Raw genomic sequence first — 25,102 nt, 5'->3', positions numbered from 1 at the left:
ATATTATTGTTATCATCAAAACTAAGATAATTGATAGGAACAAATCTTGTTCTAACAGATTTCAGCTTCAAGTGAACATGGAGGTTGTTGAATTTGGAGTTACAGATGAGTTGCAGCCATCTGGTTAGCTTCACTATGACCTGAGGAGTGTGCCTGGATGATTGGCTTGGCTTGAAACCTCCTGAATTGTTCTGTGGTCCTTCAACTGCAAGTGCTCCAAATGAGAGGTGGAGATGATGATTCTCCACGCCCAGCAGTGTTCCAGAGGTTTGGATCACCTCCAAATGCCTCCCTCAATGTGTTTGAATACTTATTTTCAAAGAGAGAGCTTTGGTTTGAAGAATCCGAGTCTTCTTGCCAAAGGACCTTTGAAAAAACTAAGTATGAAGAAAGAAAAGAGAAAGCAAGAATTCTGTTGCTTTGGTGTGTTTTTTGAATGAGAATGAGGCCTCTATTTATAGGCAATTGGTTCAGTATAGTTGCAGAAGAGTGAGCTTGCTTAATGAAAGAAGTTTGGTTTCTTAAGCATGAAGGAAGTTTGCAAATATCTCTTATGCAATGATGAGAATTTTGATTCCATTTGATCAATCCCCTAGCCCTCGATTTTGCTTGATCTTAGGGGATAATTCTGAGCCAGAAATGAGCTCTAATTGGTTGGTGAGAAGATTCCTTGGGTGATTCATCAATTTGCCATAAATTCACAAATGTAATCATTACATAATCACATGTTCTTGTTTTTAGAATCTTCTTCAATCCTTATGGAATGGTGAAAATGAATGCATGGCATTGTTTCAGATATGTTATGGGTCGTGTAGCATCCATAATTGAGGTCATGTGCACAAAATTTCAAAGTTCAAAAATGATGCATGACCTATAATTTTACTTCATGAGGCCAACTTTGAACAAGCATAACTCTTAGCTCAAATTGAATTTGGAGAAGGTTGAACACAATTTGGAAAGCCCTAAACATCTACTTCAAATCATTAGTTTATGTCTTCTTCAGAATCATTTGGGAAATTTGTGAAAAATGAGCCCAAAGTTGGATGAAAACTAGGTTAAAACACTTTTTCTAAGTGTTTATGACCTAAAACTTCAAAATTTTCAAAACCCTTAAATGGTTGATCTTTTGAAAAAAGTTCTTATGTGAGATGTTGTTTTATTTTGCAAGATCTACAACTTTCATGTTGGAAGTTTTTTGAGTTGTGTAGGTGAAATTTTGAGTTCTCACTATGCCCTCAAAAACCCTAATTCCCGACTTTTTGCTCCTTGATGAATTTCTTTGAATTTCTTTGGTCAAATGACTTTGACATCCATATATTGATGATATTGATCTTTGAAAGTCATTTTTTGACCAAAAACCTTAAAAGTCAATGATGATCCCACACAGTTGACTTTTCCTAACAAAGTGAATTTTTTTGGGCTTTTGTGTAGAAACAAGATCTTCTCCTCAAATGAATGATGTAAATGGATTATATTGAGGTAGTAGAGATTCTTGAATCATGTCTTGAGTTTTGGATCCATGCCCTGATTAAAAGTCAACTATCTTGGTGAATTAGGTCAAAAACCCTAATTGTCGACCAGAGGACAATGATGAGTGTAGACTTTGAATTGAGGTGTAATGTCCAGTGGATCTTGTCATAAGAGTTATTTGAAGATGATTAATGTCTTTGAATGGTTTCCTGGGGCTTTTTAGGGTTTCCCAAAGGTGATCCCTGATTTTAGTCCTTGATAGGCTCCAAACCCTAGTCTGTTGATCTGAGTAATCCTGTACTTAGATGACTGGGTGTCTTAATCAATCATAGGTGTAATAATGAGGCTTTTGAGTCTTATGATTGTATTAGAGACTAATCCCTCTATTGATTGATCCTTTGCCTGAGTTTTCTTGTCTTTGAACACCCTCGATTGAATGTCAGACTGCCTTGGGTACTTACTTTGACTTGATGAAAATCCTGAAGATATGTCATCTCATGGGGGTCAAAAATTAGGGTATGACAGTGACTTTCCATCACCAAGACTTCAAATCCATTCTTGCTTGTACCAATTATTTCCATATTGGATCCCCTTGTCTCTTCCTCCATGATAATGCTCTTGCCTCTATGTTTAGCAGATCCAACCTCTGTCCAAGGGCCTTTCTCCATTTCATTCTTCCGTTCCACAATTTATTCCTTGTGTTCAGTTGTAGTCTCTGGTTTTTGCTGTTGAGATTTAGCTGTCCATATCTTCTTTCCCTCCACAATAGTCTTCTTCTTTTTCTCACAGTCATGCCCAAGATTATCACATTTTTTTGCAGTAAATAGGCTGCCATTCATACGCCACTTGTTGAGTAAATCTATCGCCGTCAGGACCTTTGATGATTATAGGTTCCTTTAGTGCAATTGTTATGTCTATCTCCACTAGGATACATGCATACTTAATATGCAACTTCTTTGTTATACACTCATCAGTCATCATAGGCTTCCCTAAAGCACTAGCTATATTCTCTATACTTTTCTCCCCCCAAAACGTAAGAGGAAGCTGAGGCAGCATGACCCAAATAAGAACTATTCTAATAGCATACTCCTTTATAGAAAACTTACGGTTCCATTCATGGAGGAACATAGGCCTATGAAATTTCGCGTGAGGTCCCCTTTTCAGAACAATATCCTTATATTCCTTAGACTGAAAACGTACAATAAAGAAACCCTCTTCATTATAGTATAATTCAGGTAGAGATGCGAAGTTCCAAACCTTCATCATAATGTTCTTAACTCCATTCATGGTGAGCTCCCCTCCAAGAACGTATATGATGAGTGCATTTTCCCAACATTTCTTCTCTGAGGCTACATCTTCCGTATCTATCACAACTTCAATTTAACCATTATCGATCATTGGTGGTGTGTAAGCTAGTCCAATTCCATTATTCGGGAGTCTGTTACCTCTGATAACATCCACCCAAGTTGTTTCCTTAGCAGGCTCATCTACTTCAATTTGATTCTCCTCTACAATCGGTTCAAGTTTCACCGATTTGGGTGAAAGTGGTTCTCCATGTCTTACGATAGTTTCACTCATATGATTTGCCAAATTAGATCCTCGTTTCACGGATTGTGGTGTGAAAACCCTCAGTGCCGCTGGAGGTGTTGCAGCCACCGGATTCTATGAAATGCTATTTATAGTTTAATTAATACTTTGAGTTATATAATTGGCGTATTTTTTATAATGAAAAAATATATTTTTTTTAAAAAAACTAGGCCCATTTTTTAAACTCAAACAAGGTCTCCAAATTGATCGGACTGCCCCAGCTGAACACTTCCTAACAAAATATTGAATTTAAATTACTCATCTAAGGTGTTATCCTTCAAAATATATATTTAATTTGATCATGTTTCTTTCGGAGGTCATATATATATATATATATATATATATATATATATATATATATATATATATATATATATATATATATGAGATATTGGATCAAACTCTAGTATGGCCGAAGGGTAGCTTCTTGGTTCGACAGGGTTAAGCATGAAGTCGAAGGTTGTTCACATGCTTGTGTCGAAGATGCTAGGGTTGTTAGCATGTTAAATTAGGTTTTAGTGTTTAAACCCTAATTTGTTAAGTTAGCTTGTTTATTAAGTTGGCTTGTGTAATGGGCCTTGTGGAAAAAGCCCATTAGTTAGTATGTTAGGTTTTATTATAAATAGCATACTAGTCTCTTATCATTGCTAAGCTGCAAATCCTAATTTAGGGTGAGAGAGGTTATTTGTTATTCTTGTAAACTTGTAATCTTGTTTTAAGAGAAAGTAAAAGAATAGCAGTTATAACCAATATTTGTGTTCTCCTCTTCTTCCTTGTCCTTTATTCATCCCTTATTTTATACTTTGTTCTTGGCATTGAATTCACAACAAATTGGTGCGGTGAGCGTGGAGAAGATGCCTTCAACAAAGTATGAGATTGAAAAGTTCGCCGGAGTGAATGATTTCGGTCTGTGGCGCTTGAAGATGAAAGCCCTACTGGTTCAGCAGGGTTGTTTGGAAGCGTTGAAGGGAGAGGCAGCCATGAATGCAGAATTGACGGCAGCGGAGAAGATGAATATGATCGAGAAAGCACATAGCGCAATTTTGTTGAGCCTTGGTGATAAGGTTCTCCGGCAGGTATCAAAGGAGACGACGGCATCAGGGTTATGGGTGAAACTTGAAAGTTTGTATATGACCAAATCGCTGGTAAATCGACTCTACCTGAAGCAAGCTTTGTATTCATTCAAGATGAGTGAAGACAAAGTATTGGCTGAGCAGTTGGATATGTTCAACAAGCTAATTCTTGATCTTGAAAATATTGATGTGAAGATCGATGATGAAGATCAAGCGCTGTTACTATTGTGTTCTTTGCCTCGATCACATGCTCCCTTCAAAGAAACTCTCTTGTATGGAAGGGAGTCCCTGACGTTTGAAGAAGTTCAATCAGCCTTGTACTCTAAGGACTTGAATGAACGAAAGGAGCATAAACCTTCGACTGTTGGCGAAGGTTTGGCCGTTAAAGGAAAAATATTACGAAAGGATGGTAAGTTCGACAAGAAGAAAGGAAAAAGCCAGTCGAAGTCTTACAGTGGCGAAGCATCTAGCATTCGATGCTACCATTGTAAGAAGGAGGGTCACACAAGAAAGGTGTGCCCTGAACGCCTGAAATATCATGGAGGTAAGGATAATGGCAACGCTGCCATTGTTCAAGATGATTTCGAATCATCTGATGTTCTTGTGGTTTCAAGCAGTGACTCTAAGAAGGAGTGGATTATGGATTCAGGTTGCACTTGGCACATGACTCCAAACAAAGAATTTTTCGAGGAATTATGTGATCAAGATGATGGATTAGTATTGCTGGGAAACAACAAGGCTTGCAAGATTGCAGGTGTTGGATCTGTGAGATTCAAGCTCCATGATGAGTCAATAAGGTTGTTGATTGAAGTCAGGTATGTTCCTGATTTGAAGAGAATCTGCTTTCTCTTGGTGAATTCGACAAGAAAGGATATGTTTTCCAAGGAGAGAAAAGTATCCTAAGAGTCATGAAGGTTTCGAAGGAAGTCTTGAGAAGCGTGAAGAAACAAGGCTTGTATACCCTTGAGGCTGAAGTTGTAAGTGGTTCGACAAATGTTGCATCCACGAAACCTTTGTCGAAAACAGAAATCTGGCACATGAGATTGGGCCATGTCAGTGAAAGGGGTCTGGTCGAATTAGGGAAACAAAATCTGCTTGGTGGAGACAAAGTCGAAAAGCTGAAGTTTTGTGAACCCTGTGTACTTGGAAAATCTTGCAGAGTGAAGTTCAACAAAGGCAAACAAAGAACACATGGATCCCTTGATTACATCCATGTTGATCTTTGAGGGCCTACAAGGTGTCCATCACATTCAGGAGCAACGTATTTTCTATCCATAGTAGATGATTATTCCAGAAAATTATGGGTATTATTCCAGAAGACTAAGGATGAAACTTTTGAGAATTTCAAAAGTTGGAAGACTCTGGTTGAAAATCAGACTGGCAAAAAGGTCAAGAGGTTGAGAACCAACAATGGCCTTGAATTTCGCAATGAGGCATTCGACAGTTTTTGTGCTGCCTCTGGTATTGCAAGGAATAGAACTACTGCAGGTACTCCACAGCAAAATGGTTTGGCTGAAAGGTTTAATCGGACTATTTTGGAGAGAGTCAGATGCATGTTGACTAGTGCGGGGTTAACGAAGGTGTTCTGGGCTGAGGCTGTTTCGACAGCAACATATCTGATAAACAGATGTCCTTCGACAGCGTTAGATATGAAGACACCTGAAGAAGTTTGGTCGGGACATCCACCAGATCTCGAAAAACTGAGAGTATTTGGCTGCGTAGCCTATGCTCACATTAGGCAAGACAAGGTCGAACCTAGAGCTCTGAAATGCATGTTCATGGGATACCCAGAAGGAGTCAAAGCTTATAGGCTATGGTGCCTAGAGCCAGGTCACAGGAGGTGTATCACCAGTCGAGATGTAGTTTTCAATGAAGTTGAAATGGCTTTTAAAAAAACTGATGATGTTGGTCGAAGTACAGAAACATCTGACGAAGAGCTGGAACAGGTAGAGATTCTTGTTGAGGTGGAGCATGTTGATGCTGAATTGCATATCCCTGATGAAGTCGAAGAAGAAGCAGAAGATGCTTAGAAAGTTGAGGAAACTGACGATGACTACCTATTATCGAGAGATAGGTCGAGAAGAGTCATAAAGGCACCTCAGAGGCTTGGGTATGCAGATCTTATAGCTTATGCTTTAATCTCTGCAAGTGAGATTCTAGACGAAGAACCTAGAGACTACAAGGAAGTTATGAGGAGTCGAAATAAGACTGAATGGCTAAAGGCCATGGATGATGAGATGAAATCTCTTCATGATAATCATACTTGGGAACTGATCAAGAAACCTGTTGGGGCAAGGTTAGTCAGTTGTAAATGGATTTTCAAAGTTAAGGAAGGAATTGAAGGAGTGACGTCGAAAAGATACAAGGCAAGGTTAGTTGCAAGGGGTTTCACTCAGAAAGAAGGTGTCGACTTCAATGATGTGTTTTCTCCTGTTGTGAAGCATAGGTCCATTCGAATGTTACTTGCCATGGTAGCACAGTTCGATCTTGAACTGGAACAGATGGATGTGAAGACTGCGTTCTTGTATGGTGATCTAGATGAAACGATCCTGATGAGGCAACCTGAAGGGTATGTCGAAAATGGGAAGGAAGATTATGTGTACAAGTTAAAGAGATCTTTGTATGGGCTGAAACAATCTCCTCGACAGTGGAATAGGAGATTCGACAAGTTCATGGCACGCATAACTTTCATTAGAAGTCAGTTCGACCACTGCGTTTACTTCAGATTTCGACTTGGTAATTCGTTTGTTATTTTATTGCTTTATGTGGATGATATTCTCATAGCAAGCAACAATGTTGAAGATGTGATGAGGGTGAAGGTTGAACTCAATAAGGAGTTCGATATGAAGGATCTGGGAGCTGCTTCCAGAATTCTTGGAATTGACATTCGAAGAGATAGAAAGAAGTATAAGTTATGTTTATCTCAAGAGGCATACCTACGGAAGATTCTTGAAAAGTTTGGTATGTCAAATTCGAAGCCAGTTGTGACTCCAACAAACCCTCAATTCAAGCTGAGTATTGATCAGTGTCCCAGTACTGATGTCGAAAGAGCCTATATGAATAGCATCCCATATGCTAATATAGTTGGTTCTTTGATGTATGCTATGGTCTGTACTAGACCCGACATAGCATACGCAGTAAGTCTTGTAAGCAGGTACATGGCGAATCCTGGAAAGGCTCACTAGCAAGCATTGAAGTGGATTTTAAGGTACATAAATGGGTCTCTGAAAAGAGTCCTAATTTATGGTGGAGCCTTGGGTGAAGATGGTAAAGCAGTAATTGGAGGATATGTCGACTCTGATTATGCAGGTTGTATGGATTCTAGGAAATCTATTTCTGGATATGTTTTCACTATGTTTGGCACAGCAATTAGTTGGAAAGCAACACTTCAGAAGGTTGTTTCTCTATCAACCACTGAAGCAGAGTATATTGCATTAACTGAAGCTGTGAAAGAAGCATTGTGGCTTGAAGGTTTTGCGAAGGAGCTGAAACTTCAAGGTCGAGGTATCACTGTTAAATGTGATAGTCAAAGTGCAATACACCTGTCGAAGAATTCAGCCTATCATGAGCGAACTAAGCACATTGATGTGAGGCTGCATTTCGTCAGAGGAGTAATCGAGCGTGGAGAAGTCCAAGTGCTGAAGGTTTCGACTGAAGGCAATGCTGCTGATATGATCACCAAGACATTACCGAGTTGCAAGTTTTTCCACTGTATGCAGTTGCTAAAGCTGCATGAAGAAAGCTAGTTTGTTCCCTTGATGTTGTAGAGTTAGATCCAAGGTGGAGATTTGTGAGATATTAGATCGAACTCTAGTATGGCCGAAGGGTAGATTCTTGGTTCGACAGGGTTAAGCATGAAGTCGAAGGTTGTTCACATGCTTGTGTCGAAGATGCTAGGGTTGTTAGCATGTTAAATTAGGTTTTATTGTTTAAACCCTAATTTGTTAAGTTAGCTTGTTTATTAAGTTGGCTTGTGTAAATGGCCTTGTGGAAAAAGCCCATTAGTTAGTATGTTAGGTTTTATTATAAATAGCATACTAGTCTCTCATCATTGCTAAGCTGCAAATCCTAATTTAGGGTGAGAGAGGTTATTTGTTATTCTTGTAAACTTGTAATCTTGTTTTAAGAGAAAGTAAAAGAATAGCAGTTATAACCAATATTTGTGTTCTCCTATTCTTCCTTGTCCTTTATTCATCCCTTATTTTATACTTTGTTCTTGGCATTGAATTCACAACAATATATATACACACACACACACACACACACCAAGAAACAAACTCTAAAAAACAAGTTTCGGACATAATGGAACTCAAAAAAAAAACACCAAGGTATTATATGCTCTTTTTATTTTCCAAAATACTCCGTATCTTGATTTCAAAAAATTAGATTAGTTAGAAGATGAGGCTGCAATAATCTTATGTCAGTTGGAGATGTATTTCCTTCCTTCAGTTTTTGACATTATGGTTCACTTAATTGTTCATATAGTCAGAAAAATATGATATTATGGTCCATTTTATTTAAGGTGGGTGCATCCAATAGAGCGATATATGAATATCTTTAAAGGATATACAAAGAATCATCATCAAGAGGAAGCTTCGATTGTTGAAAGATATATCACAGAAGAAGTTGTTGAGTTCTGGTCAAACTATTTGTCGGAAGCATAGTATTCCAAAGTCTTTTCATGTTGATAGATATGGAGGTAGAGGTACTCAAGGTTTAAATGTTATTTCAATGCCTAGGAATATAGTTCTTCAAGCACATTTGTATAAATTGAATAATGTTGACAAAGTTAAACCTTACTTATCTACTCATAAAAGAGTTATTAAGGAAAAATATTCACGAATGAATCACAAGTTGTTGTTGAAAGAACATAATAGTAATTTCATAAGTATATTTAGTGAAAGGATTTCTAATGATGATATTGTATCCGAGATAATTAAATGGTTGTCATACTTGCCAAAATTTAATGTAGTAACTTGGATTGCATACGACATTAGTAATTTTTCATTTTATACAAAATCAAAAGATGATCATAGTATAATGCAAAATAATGGGGTTATGGTTAAGGCCAAATTCATGAATTTCTCTAGTTTGAAAGATAAGAACCATTTATTGGCATCTAAAGCGTACTTCGGAATCATTGAGGAGATTTGGGAGATTGATTATGTTTTATTCAAAGTGCTTTTATTTAAATGCAAGTGGGTTGGCAATAACATTGATGTACAAAATGATGAGTTAGGATTCACACGAGTTGACCTTTGCAAGAAAACTTATATGACTGAACCTTTCATCATGGATACCCAAGAAAAACAAGTGTTTTATGTGACTGACGGTTCTGATAGAAGATGGTCAATTGTTCTCCAAGGAAAACATATTCTGAAAATCATGATTTAAGTTTTGATATTCCTACCCCCCTCCTTCTTACACAACACAAGTGCATACTTCATGTGAAGAAGTTGATGGAGATTATGTGCATGCTATTCGTAATGATCATGAAGAAGACATATGGGAAAATTAACAAGTAAATAATTTTGTTTTTTATTCATAATTTGTTGTATGTTATAATTTCTAAGGTTATTTACTAACAAGTACTATTATTTGAGATTATATGTATTTAAAATCAAGACACCGGGAGACAATGCACGTTCTTCATGTTATAGATATTATTTGATGTAATGATAAATAAATTGTAATTTGTTTTATACCATTTTAGTTTTGATGTAATATACAATTTTTGAACTTTAATGCATTATTTGGTTTTGATGTAATACAAATTTTAAGTCATTTTAGCTATCAATTATAGGTGTGGCTCACAAATGGTTTGTGTTGCTATTTTTGCTCTATTTACGATTCAAAATTTTACATGTTAAAACTTAGGAAATTCTGTAAAATCAAAAATATATATTAAAAAAAATCATTTCACCACGGTCGTGTATCTCAACCGTGTTTATATGCAAGTGTGTTATTTAGATTAACAATAATCCCCCTAATTGGCATTGCTGATATTGAACCCAGGACCTTAAAGCATTTCATTACGGTTGTTTTTAACAACAGTGGTGATATGTAGTACGCTTTCCAGCTTATTACCACGGATTGTAGATCGTTGTTGTAATTAGCCTACTTACAACCACACACTACTTTACCACAAACCATCAACCTTGGTTATATCTCCTTTACAACCGTTATTAAATATTATTCGTAGTAGTGTTAGGAAACCTGAAAAATGTCATTTCTGAATCTAGAGATGCATCTCTGAACGCACCTATTTTGCTCAAATAATTTGTCCGAAAATGCACATCTGAAAAGAATATTATTTTACTTTTATATAAATTTTTGTTATATTGAAATGATATATTGCTTTGTTTTTTTTTGTAAGCAAGTTATATTGGAGAGAACAAACATTCAAAACCGGATTACAAAACAAGGCTAAACCAAGCCATAAAAGAGAAAATTGCACACAAAATAAAACCTAACTTAAGTATATCGAAGGGTTTTTGCTAAAATCATAAAATTTGCAATTGGATTGGGTAATTTTCCCTATGAACGACCATCTCCAAATCAATGTTTTGCAGCCCCAAACTACATCCCTAGCATTCCAAACAGTGTTCTTAAAGGTTATACCATTCCTACAAAGCCATAAAATCCAAACAATAGCTAACCACACACTCCCCACCTTACTTATGTTGATGTTCTTGTGAAGGCATAAAGAACTCCATAACAAAAAACTTTCTTTGAAATCATTCACAGTATGGTAAACCAAGCCTAACCAATCAGACATTTCCTTCCAAACCACCTCCATTTTACGGTAAAGCAAGAGAGAATGGCACGAGGATTCAAAGAACTCATTGCAAAAAACGGAAAAAAGGTTGGAAGAAAGGGAGAGAATACCTCTATAAACCAACAAGTCTTTTGAAGGAATCCTATTCATGAGGCATCTCCACCCAAAAGCTTTAACTTTTAAAAGGACATCTGCTTTCCAAATGGAAGAAAAAGCTTGGTCCTAACAATTAATCGGACCAAAGGGAGAATACCGGTTTCACAATGCCCCATAACAAGACAATACAGAGAAATGACCATATTTCGACAGTGACCAAAGCGCGTTGTTCGCTCCAGCAGCAGTCGAACCAGCGCCAGACAGAAGCAAAATCACACTGGAAATATCAACAGCAACGAAAGAGGTAGCCGCGGGAGGGATCCCAAAACTGCTCCAAGTCCAACGGCCGTCTCTCAAACCTCTCATACCTACGATAGAAACGTCCTGCAAAATAGAATGCCAAAAAGAAGTTGAATAACCGTCACCGACCCGGAAATAGCAATTCTTCACGAAAAACTCCTCTAGAAGCTTATTCCCTAAAGTAGAAATATTCGACCACCAAACCGACCTTGATTTATATTTATCAAAATTACCTCCTCCATTTGCGACGCTTAATTTAATATCGCCGTAGAGGACCTTCAAGATACGATACGTCAAAGAATTAGAAGCTTGTAAAATTCTCCACCTCCATTTGAACAAAAAATTCATATTAAAGTCTTCCATTCTCCTTAAACCGAGAGCTCCCTTGTCTATCGATAAACACACATCATTCCAAATAACCTAATGAGTTTTCCTCTTCTCTTCGTCCCCCCCCCCCACCAAAAGTTTCTTTGGATTTTGTTGATCTCCCTAACGACCTTCAAGGAAGCTTTGTTAATCACCCCTATCCTTTGCCTTTCTCATGAGAGCCGTTAAAGTTTCCGTTACCAAAACAAACAAAAAAGGAGATAAGAGATCGCCTTGTCGGAGACTAGCTTCCCTAAAACATTTCTTAACCTTGAAGCCAAGATCTTAGAGAGCACTTTGTACAAACTACCCACAAGACATATAGGGCGATATTTGGTCAAGGATTCCAGACTCTTATTCTTTGGAACAAGGGTGAGAAAAGAAGAAGTACAAGCCTTGGTCATTCTACCATTGATATGAAAATCCTGCTTGTATTGAAGAATAGTTTAATTTTTAGATTATACACTTCTTCATCAATTTGAATGGTTGTATTTATTTAATGAGGTGTATGGAAAAAAAAAAGCAATCTACATAGTATATAATAAACTATTGGTACTCACCGCAACGGTTATCTAATGTAACCGTGATGAATTGTAATTTATGTTCCAGAATGACGTTGTTGAGAATTAAACCAGAGACCTTTAGGTCTATCACAACGGTTGATTTAACTAACTGTTATGATAGCTCACACACTTTCTATTATACTACAACGATCATAGGATTGTGATTGTAATTAACTCATTTATGTCAACACTCTAAATAACAACTCCTGGACCCGCGTGATTATTTGTATTTTCAAACCATTGTTATATAGATTTTTCAGTAGTAGTGACTTTAGCTTCCCGTGCTCATAAATAGGGGTGAGTTGAATAGTTCAAAGTTTTTGCGACTTTTCAAATTTCAAACTTTCAATTACTTTAAAAAACAACTTCACTCATTTCTTTCCTAAGAAAATTGCTAAAAGTGGTTCAGAATCTTTGTTTAAAGCCTTCTTCTTTTTCATTTTTCATGCTTCATCAACCTTCTTGAGCAAGTTATCCTCTCACTCCTACTTTTCTGTTTCTTTTGTTTTGTATTTTCAAAATGAGCGATCGTAATGTCGATTCAGTGAGAGATTGTGAAATGAAAACCTCATATGGGTCATCCTTTAATTCTTTTCACACTTCTCTTAGCAATGATCACGTAGAATCAAAGGTTATAACCATATCTGACGACTCTGGTTCAGAATGAGCGTCTGAGCCTTGGAGGGAGAAACTTCTTCTTCAGGGTTGCTAAATGCCCGTAATTTTATAAAATGCTGGAAGGAGAAAAATTTACGCTGAAGTCTCAATGCCCTCTCTAGTTCTTTCGAAATAGGAATTGCAAGTCAAATTACTAAGCGGGGAACGCGCTAAAGATGTTTTCCAAGTTCTTCTAAGGACTAAAGGTAATGAGCCTAGTGACACTGAGTTATTGGAACACTTGAATCTTTAGGCCTGACGGGATATTCCGATGTATGATTGGGTTAATGCAAAGATAGAGGGTACTCCCTTGGTTTTAAACACTGATGTCACCCTTGGTGATGCTAATATTGTGGTCGGTGACCTTTCAGAATGGTTGGTCCTCTTAGTGTTAGGGAAAAGAGGATATGCTACTCTTTTAACAAATGTATGCTCCCATTTTATGAGTGCATGTATGCAACAATAGCATTTCGACTTCCCTTTTTTGAATTTGAACTAGTCGTCCTTATATGAGTGTCTTCCAATTATGTGCAGAGTATACATCCACAGAGCCCTCCCTTAATATATTTTTTAATTTTTTTTGTCCGAGGCATACTGTGACAGCCCGATTTTATTTCCATATTTATTTATTAGGTGTTTATTTTTATTAATGATTATTTGGTGTGTTTCATGGTTATATGAATATTTTAGTAGATGTGTTAAGTTTAGAAATTATCTAATGGGCCAAATTAATTAGAATGTGGAGTTGGGTGGGTTAAGCACAAATAACAAAGTTAGCAAAGGTGTTATGTTAGAAAACCCTAACTTAGAAAGAAAATAGAAGGAAGAGAAGCTAGAATAGAAGAGAAGAGAAAAAGGGGAGATTATTGAAGAAGAAGAAGAAGAAGAAGAAGAAGGACTAGAGATTAAATCTAAGCCAAGGTAAGGGTGTGAATCCAAGTGATTATGGGTAGATATAATTGGGTAATGTATGTGGGGTTAGCAAATACATGATTTTGGATTGGTAGTTACTATTTCATGAGAGTTGTCTTGGAATTAGTATGTTAATATATGAATTATGTGAAATATAACTTATTATAATGATTCTATGTATGATTGTCATACCCCAAAATTTGCCCATACTATTTCTCCTATTCAAAGTCAAATCAAAATACAAAGCTCCAAGATACACTCTCCTAAGCAAAGATCAGAAAATCAGGGTTTTGTTGTTCTGAGGGAAAATCAATGAATCTATGGCTCCAAGGCACTCCATATGTCCTATAATATCTCACATTATCTCTATGACAAGTATCAAGTCTCAGCTTAAAGGGTTGGTCACCGAATTGTTCAGAAAGTCAGCAGTCGACTGAATTGACCTAAAAGTCAACTGTGGTCAAAGTACAGTCAAAGTTCCTGATTTTTTTTGTCAAGATCCTAATATTGAAGTATCATTCACCATTTGATCAAGTATTGATCATGGTTCATCAAGGAAAGATCAAAAATCAACAGTTCAAAAAGTTTCTAAATTAAGGTTTGTATTGGAGAAAGTCAACTGAACTTTGACCATCCATAACTTTCACATGGAACATCAGAAATTTTCCATCCAAAGCTCATTTTTAAGTAAATTTGATTCTCTACAACTTTGTCTCTCACATGCCGAGTCTAAAAATGCTCCATTTGAGAGATATGGACCAAAACAATATAGGTCCTTTTCAAAAGTCAACCGAAAGACATTTTTTTCAAAAGGACACACAAGGAGCATGGAAAATAATTTTGATATGAGACCAAAGACACTGGTTAGAAGACTCTTTAAGGTTTCTAAAAAGTCCTAAAACACTCCCATGCCTAAAAAATCGAGAGAGATATACCTTGTCAAAGTTGGGCTATTTTGGAGGGAAAAATGTGAAAGAATTTGGATATTTTTGCAAAGAGGCCCATGAGTTTAAGATCCAATCTTGCGAAACAAATCATCTAGAAGCTCTAATCTTAAGGAAACGAAAATATGATGAATATTTGATTTTTATTTGAATTTTTTATTCATTTAAGTCATATATTTAATTAATATTGGAAGAAAAATTGAAAAGATTTGTTTTCTCTTCAATTTCAATCATCATTAACCATCAAAATATCTCAATATTCATTCCAAATTCGTGCATAGGCTAAGTGTGTGGAAAAGATTGAGATTGGCCATAATTAGTAATATTTTCTATCAAATTTTTTTCAAATTGCAAATCAAAGATTCAACAAGATTTCTTTTGGTTTTGTTGACCTAAATCAATCCCTATAAGTACACAAACCATTCATATGCAAGGGTTCACGAAAATTCTGCAAGAGGAACCCTAGAGCCGAGTCCAAAATTCCAAGAAAATCTCAAAGTCCAATTCTGAGATTAAAGCCAATTCAAGGTGTTCTAATCATCCATACACGTTCCCTGAAGACCATTGAAGGTGTTTGGATCCTTGCTCGACATCAACAACTCCAGAATTACCTCCAATAAGCCAAGGTATGTCGAAACTTTTTTTGATTCGATTGCATTAATTCATAAGGCATAAACATAAATTGAGTGCATAATATTGTTTGTTATGGTCTGATTATCGTTTCTGGAAATTTTGGTGAGTTTTGAACGTGGGAATCTGAAACCACCATATTAGGGTTCATTAGCTTGATTTAGGGCTTTTTGCTCAAGCCAAAATTAGGATAAACTATTGGCATATTCAAGTTCAGGGGATCTGGACTATTCAAATGTACAGGTCGCGAAACGTTTTTGGTTCGGTTTGCATGTATTCGCTATTTTCAGGTCACGCATCCATAGCGCTTTTTATAAAAAGCGCTGTAAAAGAGGCAGTTGCAGAAATCCAAAGGAGGAAGACGATGAGCTGGCACGATGCGATTGGCCAGTTCGAATCTGTGTTGGCGCGCGTTGGCTGATGGACGAATGGATCCAGCGTGATATGAAACACGCGCTACCCTGTGCCCTCATCATCCTGGCTCTCCATCTGATCGACCACTTAATCCAATGCCCAGAACACGCATGTGCATCAAAGACCACCACGCGCGCGCCACACTGGATCACCCAGTTAAGTTTTCAATTTTTTTTTATTTTTAATTATATAATTCTTTTATTTATTTCTTTTCATTAATATATATGTATATTTGTTTTTTTGTTTTTTTTTTCTCTTTTACTAATAAAACTAGTTTTCTAAAATCCTTTTTTTTTATAATAATAATATTTATTTATTTCATAATACTTATTATATTTATATTACTTATATTATTATTATATTCATTTTATTTACTAATATTTATTTATTTACTCATATTTATCTTATTTTATTTATATTTATTTATCCTATTTATTTTATTTATAAACTTATTATATTTATATTATTTATTTTATCTTCTTTTTATTAATTATTATTTAAAATTAGTTTATTTATTTAAATATCTTTAATAAAATCATATTAATTTTATTTAACGCCCGAATTAAGGTTTACAAGAACACTGCCCTACACTAAAATATTATTCTTGTGTATTCTTTTCAGGATTGACTTCTCAGGTATCTTCCGACTACGCGCCTGATCAAGATCCGAAGCTAAGTATTCCATTTAATTATTATTTTAAAGTTTATTTTGTTTCCTTTTAATTAGGGTTTGCCTTTAAATAAATCTTGCCTACATTCACTTTTCTGCTTTTGCCAAATATTTTCAGGGTCAACCCCCGACTACGAACCATACCAGATCAAATTCAAAGCTAAGTGTTTATCTATTTATTTTAATTTCTGTTATCCTTTTATTTTTTATTAGGGTTAGCTATGTATGTCTCTGAACTGATAATGCACTCACCCTACTTTTATTTGCTATTTTTCCCACCTTTTCAGGGTTTGCCAACCGTCAAAGCTCGAATAGTCGGTAACCCTAAACGTTAATCTCCTTTATTCTTCTGCTTTTATTTATTTATTATTGCCCGCTGGTTTCATCTCCCCTTTCCTCCGCTAGTTTCTTTTTCCCCTTCCCCGTATTGCTTTAATTATATTTGTTTATTGATTGATGTGGTTAGTAATTTTAGGGAGTGCAACCCTGAATTAAATTAGAATCACTTAATCATTATAAGATAATTTATTCTGAACTAATCATGTGATTGTTGCACACACGCACACTTTTGGGGTAACCTCTTTGCTGCCTGTTGCTTGTTGCCTTTGTTGCCTTGTGTTTTTGCAGAATAGTCATGTCCCTCGAATACGAGGATACCTCAACCATGTTGCCTCGATTAAGATCATGGGTCCCTAATGATGCTGCCTTCGATACACTAAACATGATCTCGACCCTCGGAAGTTGCCTATGAAAGGCTGAGGTATCCTCTGGTTGCCTACGAAAGGCTATTCTGGTCTTCCCCTTAGACTACCTGCCTTTCTATGGCATGGGACAGTCTTATGGCGAACGACATTGCGACGACCCTTCAACCTCCAAATGAAAGGCTTCCTGCCCTCTTATGGCATGGATAGACCCTTTCACCCTGAAAGGCTAAAAGAACATTTTTCATCTAACCAGGTAATTGCCCCTAATTACTTTGCCTTGCTCTAAAACCTTTTTCATATTCTTTCTCATAAACCTTCAAAATGGCTACGCTCATTTACGAGCTAAAGTCCATATTCACTTCTTCTACATTTCTGAAAACAAAGAGCAAAGCAATTAAGAGCTCATGGAAAACCATGGATGCAAAGGGTGCCTTACACCTTCCCTTTGCATAATTACCCCCCGAACCCTGTTTTTATTTAAAAGGTTTTTCCTGTTCTTTTAGCCTTTCCGATATTTGGATAAAATAAAAGTCGGTGGCGACTCATGCTTAACCGTACATTTCAATATAAAAGTCAGTTCACCGTATTACAGAACTGGAGACTCTGCTGGGGAGAATTTTCTTATAAAAGAGGGGTTACCTTAAAAGTTTAGGAACACTTTAATTGTTTTCTATTTTTTGCTTTGTTTGTTTTGTTTTTCAGGGGCGTTTTCGGAATTAACTAAAGGACGAATCCTACACCCGGATTCAAGTACATCTAAGATAGGAAGTGGCATAGTCATGGCGACCTCCTTCATATATGTGGAGTATTGGTCAATATGAGAGTTCACGCTTAAGTTAGGCCTCTATGGGTGTTTGCATGCTTCTCTTGTATGAGGGAGGTTCGTGCGGATGTCCGTGGGTGAGTAGGAGCTTAAGGACCTTTAGTTACCTTTAACCCGTCTTGACTTTTAGGAACGTAGTGGGGGGACTACTCTTGATGTATGTTGAGAGAATAGTCGCTACCCGATACTACAGCTCAGATAGGTTCTTTCTCAAAGTATCATTGCATGGTATGTATGTATGTATCATGTTCGAGGGTGCTTTAGGAGCGCTGACAATTCTGGGTAACTCGGTAGAACCCGTTGCTGATATCATTTTTATCCCTAGAAATAACTTTGGGAAGGGTATCTCACATGATTTAAACTCCATGCAAGCCAAGCCTAAGGAAATTGTGTGATTTGTGTGGACTTATTTGTGTTTGTGCATCATGCATACATGCATCATTCATACATGGCATGACTAACCCATTTCAAGGAATTGGGATTTTTAACCGTATATTATTTTGTAGGTTGTTTGAGATATGGAAACCAAAGGCCGTAAACCGTTCTTCCTCAATTTCGAGAAAGTACCTACACCATTAAAGGTTTTCTGCGACAACATTTCTGGTTCTCTCAGATTCAGTGAGTCTCTCAACATGCTTATCGGTTTGGTATGAACTAATGTGGATGAAGTTCTTCTCAACAACATGATTCAATTCTATGATCCGTTACTACATTGCTTCACTTATAGAGATTTTCAGTTGGTACCATCTTTGGAAGAATTCTCATACTTGCTGAGGCTCCCTATGCTCAATCAAATTCCTTATACTGGTAAAGAAGAAGATCCTAAGTGGGAAGTCATCGCTGCTGCCCTACACTTGCCAAGATCAGAGATTGAGAAGGTTTGGATTAGTAAGAAAGAATAGTCTGGATTACCCCTTGATTTCCTTTATGAAAAAGCGGAGATTTTTGCTAAAGCTTCGAGTATGGATGCTTTGGAAGCTGTTTTGTCTCTTTTGATTTATGGACAAGTCTTATTTTTTCATTATGACAAAATTGTTGATGTGGCTGCTATCAAGATATTTCTCAGTAAGAATCCCGTTCCTACTTTACTTGGCGATTTGTTACATTCTATTCACTTCCGAGTATCGAAAAGGAAAGGTTGTGTCCTTGGATGTGCTCCGCTATTGCATAAGTGGTTTATTTCGCACTTACCGCTCTCCGTAAGAAAGAATGAAGAAGGTTTAACTTGGGCTCAAAGAATTATGAAGCTTTCTTTTGACGACGTCATTTGGTACCAAAAGGAGTTTGAAAGAACTTTGCTATTTGATAGTTGTGGAGAATTCCCTAATATACCTCTTCTTGGCGTTCGTGGAGGAATAACTTATAATCCTATTCTAGCTCGACATCAGTTTGGTTTTGCTTTAAAGGATAAGCCACGTTCCTTGTATCTCAGTTCAGAATATTTCAGCTATGATTCAGATGAGTCAAAGAAAAGAGATCTCTTCATCAAAGCTTGGTCGAAAGTAAAGAAAGTTGGTGCAAAAGATATAGGAAGGAGAAACTACATGCCATGGGACCCGTACTTCCAATGGGTTTATGATCGAGTGATGGAGTTTGGGATGCCTTACCCTTCTGATACGCCCATAGTACCAAGGGTAGCTCCTCCTGCTGTCCCAGTGGCATTTGAGCCATATGTTCCTGCTCCAAATGAAGATCTTGTTGCAACTGTTAACCAACTAAAGAGAGAAAGGGATGACTTTGAGAGACGCTTGCTAAAAGCTGAAGCTGAAAAGGAGGTGATGACACAAGATGCTAAAGAGCGAGAGACTTTACTTGATTACTTTTCTCGTAAATGGAAGATTGAAGATTTTGTTTCCCCGAATCAAATTAACTCATGGGAAAATGAAATTTCAAGGCTTGTTCAAGAAAGAGAAGATATGATCAAGGCACACAAAGAAGAAATTAGAGTTCTGAAAAGGAGGCGTCGTCAAGAAGACAAGATTACCGGAGCTTAGACTTTTATTATTTTTATTTATTATTATTTATTTCTTTTCATTCTGATGTAACCAAAGGATTATGACTTTATGAGCTCGTGATTTAATTAATAATAATGTTTTTTCTTCTTTTGTTTCAATCTGTGTTAAAATCCTTTTAATTCCTTGAAAACATTGCATATGCATAAACATCGCATCACAGGTTTCATAAAAACAAATGCCTCATCTTTACGCTATTTATTTCAGTAAGAAAGATGGATCTCGAACAATCTGTCAAGAATCTCCAAGCTCAGAACGCTGAATTTCAAGCCTTGATCCTGAACTTGTCCAAGGGGCAAGACGAACTGAAAGCTCTTCTGACTAAGAAGACGAAGACTAAGAAAACCAAGGGAGTGATCAACCTGGGAAGAAGATTCAAAGGTCGTCCCAAGAAGGCCGAAGAAGCTGGGATTCCTAAAGACGAGGAAGAGGAAGAGGAAGAAGATGATTTCAGTGTCAAGAACAACCATGGAAGCCATGTAGGTTCTGATGGTCAAGAAGAAGAGTATCCTCAAGACGAGGATTATCCTGATGAGAAGTATAGGCTACTAGAAGAGCGTCTGAGAAGCGTGGAAATTCAGAAGGTACCTGGGCTGGATTTTGAAGAGCTGGGACTCATTCCTGGGGTCGTTATTCCTCCAAAATTCAAAACTCCCGCCTTTGTTAAGAATGATGGAGTCTCCTGTCCCAAGATGCACTTGAGGTCTTATGTAAGGAAGATTCAGCCTCACACTGCTGATAAGAGGCTCTGGATCCATTGCTTTCAAGAAAGCTTATCTGGAACTCAACTCGAATGGTACTATCAACTGGAGGGTACTAGCATTCGTACTTGGGAAGATTTGGTTTTTGCTTTCTACAAGCAATACCAATATAATTCCGATCTCGCACCAACTCGCATGCAACTACAAAGCATGTCTATGGGACCTAAGGAAAGTTTCAAGGAGTATGCGCAAAAGTGGAGAGATCTAGCTGGAAGAGTCCAACCTTCCTTGACTGATAGGGAGTTGGTGGAAATGTTCATGGGCACGTTAACTGGGCCGTTCTATAGTCACTTGCTGGGTAGTTCTTCATCTGGGTTTACTGATCTTATCTTGACTGAAGAACATGTTGAGAATGGTATTCAAAGTGGGAAGATTCAAGTGGGTGCATCTTCTGGTACTGCAAAGAAGCCATATCATGGAACAAATGAGTCTAATGTTGTTCATAGCCATAGGGGCCGTAATAAGAATGATCAGAACCAATATGTTGGAGCTGTCCTCATCTCTACGCCAACACCTCAACAAACTCCTAGACAAGGATATCAGCGTAGGCCAGACGCACCTAGAAGGCAATTCACTAAAATCAACATGCCTTTATCTCAGGCCCTGCAACATTTATTGAAAGCCAATCTGATCACCATAAGAGATCCTCCAAAGAACATCACCACTACGTCTCCAAACTATGATCCTAATGCAAAATGTGTCTATCACTCTAATAGCCATGGACACACTGCTGATAATTGTTGGGCATTGAAAAACAAGATCCAAGACATGATAGATGCTGGCGAAATCGAGTTCGACCCCCCAGAGACCCCTAATGTCATCACTGCTCCTATGCCAAAACATGACAAAACCGTTAACGCTACCATGGACACCATCCATGTTTATGATGTGAGAGATCTGTCAACACCTCTCCCTGACATCAAGAGAAAGCTGCTGCGAGCTGGTTTATTTCCAGGTTGCGACCCAGGTTGTTATTACTGTGCATTCCTACCTAATGGTTGTGAGAATCTGAAAAGAGGTATCCAAGGCTGGATGGATCGTGGCACTTTCAGATTTGAGAAGACCCCTTCTATTGAAGATTTGTGTGAAGGTTTCTCTCGTGGCTTGAAAATTGAGGATGTCTCCGTCATTTCCAAAGTCCCATTGAAAATCCCCACCAAGGCTCCTTTTAAGATTTCTACTGAACCCCGTGTGGCTCCGATCATTATTACTAAACCTGGTCCGATGCCATATTCTTCTGATAAAGCTATCCCTTGGAATTATGGTGCCGAAGTCTATGTTCGTGGAATAAAGCAAGAACTTGAATCTGATAAAGTTTCTGAAGATGTCAATCCTGACGTAGGTAATATTGCTGGAACTAGTAAAGTGACAAGAAGTGGAAGGGTGTTTTCTCCAGAGATCTCTCTGAATACTGCTTCACCTGCTGTTACTATTACTTCAAATGCTGATGCTCGTGGTAAAAAACCGTTGCATGAACCTGAGACCGTCACTGAAAATCCACCATCTGAAGAAACGAATGAGTTCCTAAAGATCATCCACAAGAGTGATTATGACATTGTTGAACAAATGGGGCATACTCCTTCTAAGATCTCTATGTTGTCACTCCTGAGTTGTTCCAAGACTCACGCAAAAGCTATGATGAAGTTTCTAGAGGCCGCACATGTGCCACAAGAGATTTCTGTTACGCAACTCGAGAATTGTATTGCAAACCTGACGACAGAGAATTACCTTGGGTTTTCTGATGCTGATCTGAGTTCTAGTGGAAAGAATCATAACAAAGCGCTGCACATCTCCATTGAATGTGGGGGCACCACTCTAGCTCATGTACTGGTTGACAACGGCTCGTCTCTGAATGTACTACCCAAGCTGGTGCTGGACAAACTCAAGGTCGACGGAATTGAGCTGAAATCCAGTGATGTGATAGTAAAAGCTTTCGATGGCATAATGAGTACTGTATATGGCGAGGTCGAACTCCCGATCAGAGTAGGTTCCCAGACTTTCAATACTGTGTTCTATGTGATGGATATTCGTCCCGCCTATTCCTGTCTACTTAGACGTCCTTGGATACATGGGGCAAATGCTGTAACATCAACTCTCCATCAGAAACTGAAATATCCAGCAAAAGGCAAGATTGTTACCGTGTATGGTGAAGAAGAATATGTGGTGAGCTTCATAGATGAGACCAAGTATGTTGAATTCACTGGAGAAGCTTTTGAATCTCCCCGTCAAGCGTTCGAATTGATCCCTCAAGTGGTTCCTGAGACTAAGCATGTCTACACTCCTCCTAAAATTACAAGGGTTCCTCCTACAATGGCTTCTCTGAAAGACGCTAGGGCTGTGGTAGAAGAAGGTGGTTGCACCATCTGGGGGAAATTACCTGATATTCCTTACAAGTCCAACAAATGGGGTTTAGGCTGCACCGCTAAGGATCAGAAGGGAGAACAACATCCTCGTCCAGAAGGTTTGAAGCATCATTTCATCAGCAAGGGAGTTAATGCCATTGCAGAAAATGAAGATAATTACAACCTGGACAAGTGGATCTTCCCTACATCAGACAAAGGGCTGGACAACTGGAAGACTGAAGACATTGTTTCTATCTCCTATAGTCAGGAGTAATTGTTGTTCTTAGTTCTATTTCTTGCTTTCCTTTATATTTCCAATTTTATATTCTGTATTCCAATAAACAATAAACTCTAAAGCCTTGTGTTCTGCCCGAGGCACAATGGTCCATTGTTAGAGCTTGTCATTTCATAAGCATATTTTCATTCAATAAAGCATTGGACGTTTCGTATTCAAAATTGTGTGTTCATTTTTATTTTCTTGCTTTACTTCTATAGCTATGTTTTCTTACACGCACCCACATACTGCACTGCAGATTCACATCCACTCTGGATCCTATTGATAACGAATCTGCTATTGCTAAATATGACTTTGAAAATTCGATATACCAAGCTGAGGTTGAAGGTGAGGAAGATTGTGAAGTGCCTAGAGAACTTGCCAGATTACTAGAGCAAGAAGAGAAGACTATACAGCCGCACGAAGAGCCAATCGAGGTTGTGAACATAGGTACTGACGAAGAAAGGAAAGAGATCAAGATAGGGGCTGAATTAAAGGATGTTGTCAAACAGAGATTGATCCACATGTTATGAGACAATGTTGAGATTTTTGCTTGGTCCTATGAAGATATGCCTGGGCTTGATACTGATATTGTGGTCCACCGTCTACCGATTAAAGAAAATAGTCCCCCGGTTAAACAGAAGTTACGAAGAAGCAGACCTGACATGGCTCAGAAAATCAAAGAAGAGGTCGAGAAACAATTCAATGCTGGGTTTCTGAAAGTAGTGAGTTATCTGCCATGGATTGCCAACATAGTACCCGTACCCAAGAAGGATGGAAAGGTCAGAATGTGTGTAGACTATAGAGATTTGAATCGAGCAAGTCCTAAGGATGATTTTCCCTTACCACATATTGACATTCTAGATAGTACCGCGCAATGCAAGGTGTTCTCCTTCATGGATGGTTTCTCAAGTTATAATCAGATCAAGATGGCACCCGAAGACATGGAAAAGACAACTTTCACTACGCCTTGCGGCACCTTCTATTACAAGGTCATGCCGTTTGGGTTGAAGAACGTTGGGGCAACATACCAACGTGCGATGGTAGCTTTGTTCCACGATATGATCCACAAAGAAATAGAAGTTTATGTTGATGATATGATTGCAAAATCCAACACTGAAGAAGAACATCTAGACCACCTGCAGAAATTGTTTGATAGGTTGAAGAAGTACAAGCTGAGACTGAATCCGAACAAGTGCACCTTTGGCGTAAGGTCTGGTAAGCTGCTGGGTTTCGTTGTAAGTAGTAAAGGTATTGAAGTCGATCCTGCAAAGGTAAAAGCTATACAAGAGATGCCTGCTCCACGAAACGAGAAAGAAGTTAGAGGATTCCTGGGACGTCTGAACTACATTGCTAAATTTATCTCCCATCTGACCGCTACTTGCGAGCCAATCTTCAAGTTGCTGAGGAAAGATCAAGTAGTAAAATGGAACGACCAATGTCAAGAAGCCTTTGACAAAATCAAGAAGTATCTGCAATAACCTCCGATCATGATACCACCTGCTGAAGGAAGACCTCTAATTATGTACTTAACAGTGCTAGAGAACTCGACGGGGTGCGTACTGGGGCAACATGACGAGTCTGGTCGAAAAGAGCATGCAATATACTACCTTAGCAAAAAGTTTACTGACTGTGAAACAAGATACTCACTGCTCGAGAAAACTTGTTGTGCTTTGGCATGAGCTGCTCGCCGACTGAGACAGTATATGTTGAACCATACCACTTTG

This window comes from Vicia villosa, linkage group LG6 (genome assembly GCF_029867415.1).
Source record: "Vicia villosa cultivar HV-30 ecotype Madison, WI linkage group LG6, Vvil1.0, whole genome shotgun sequence".
NCBI classification, from domain to species: Eukaryota; Viridiplantae; Streptophyta; class Magnoliopsida; order Fabales; family Fabaceae; genus Vicia; species Vicia villosa.
The sequence above is the reverse complement of the archived record's forward strand: the minus strand, read 5'-3'. Positions refer to the sequence as shown.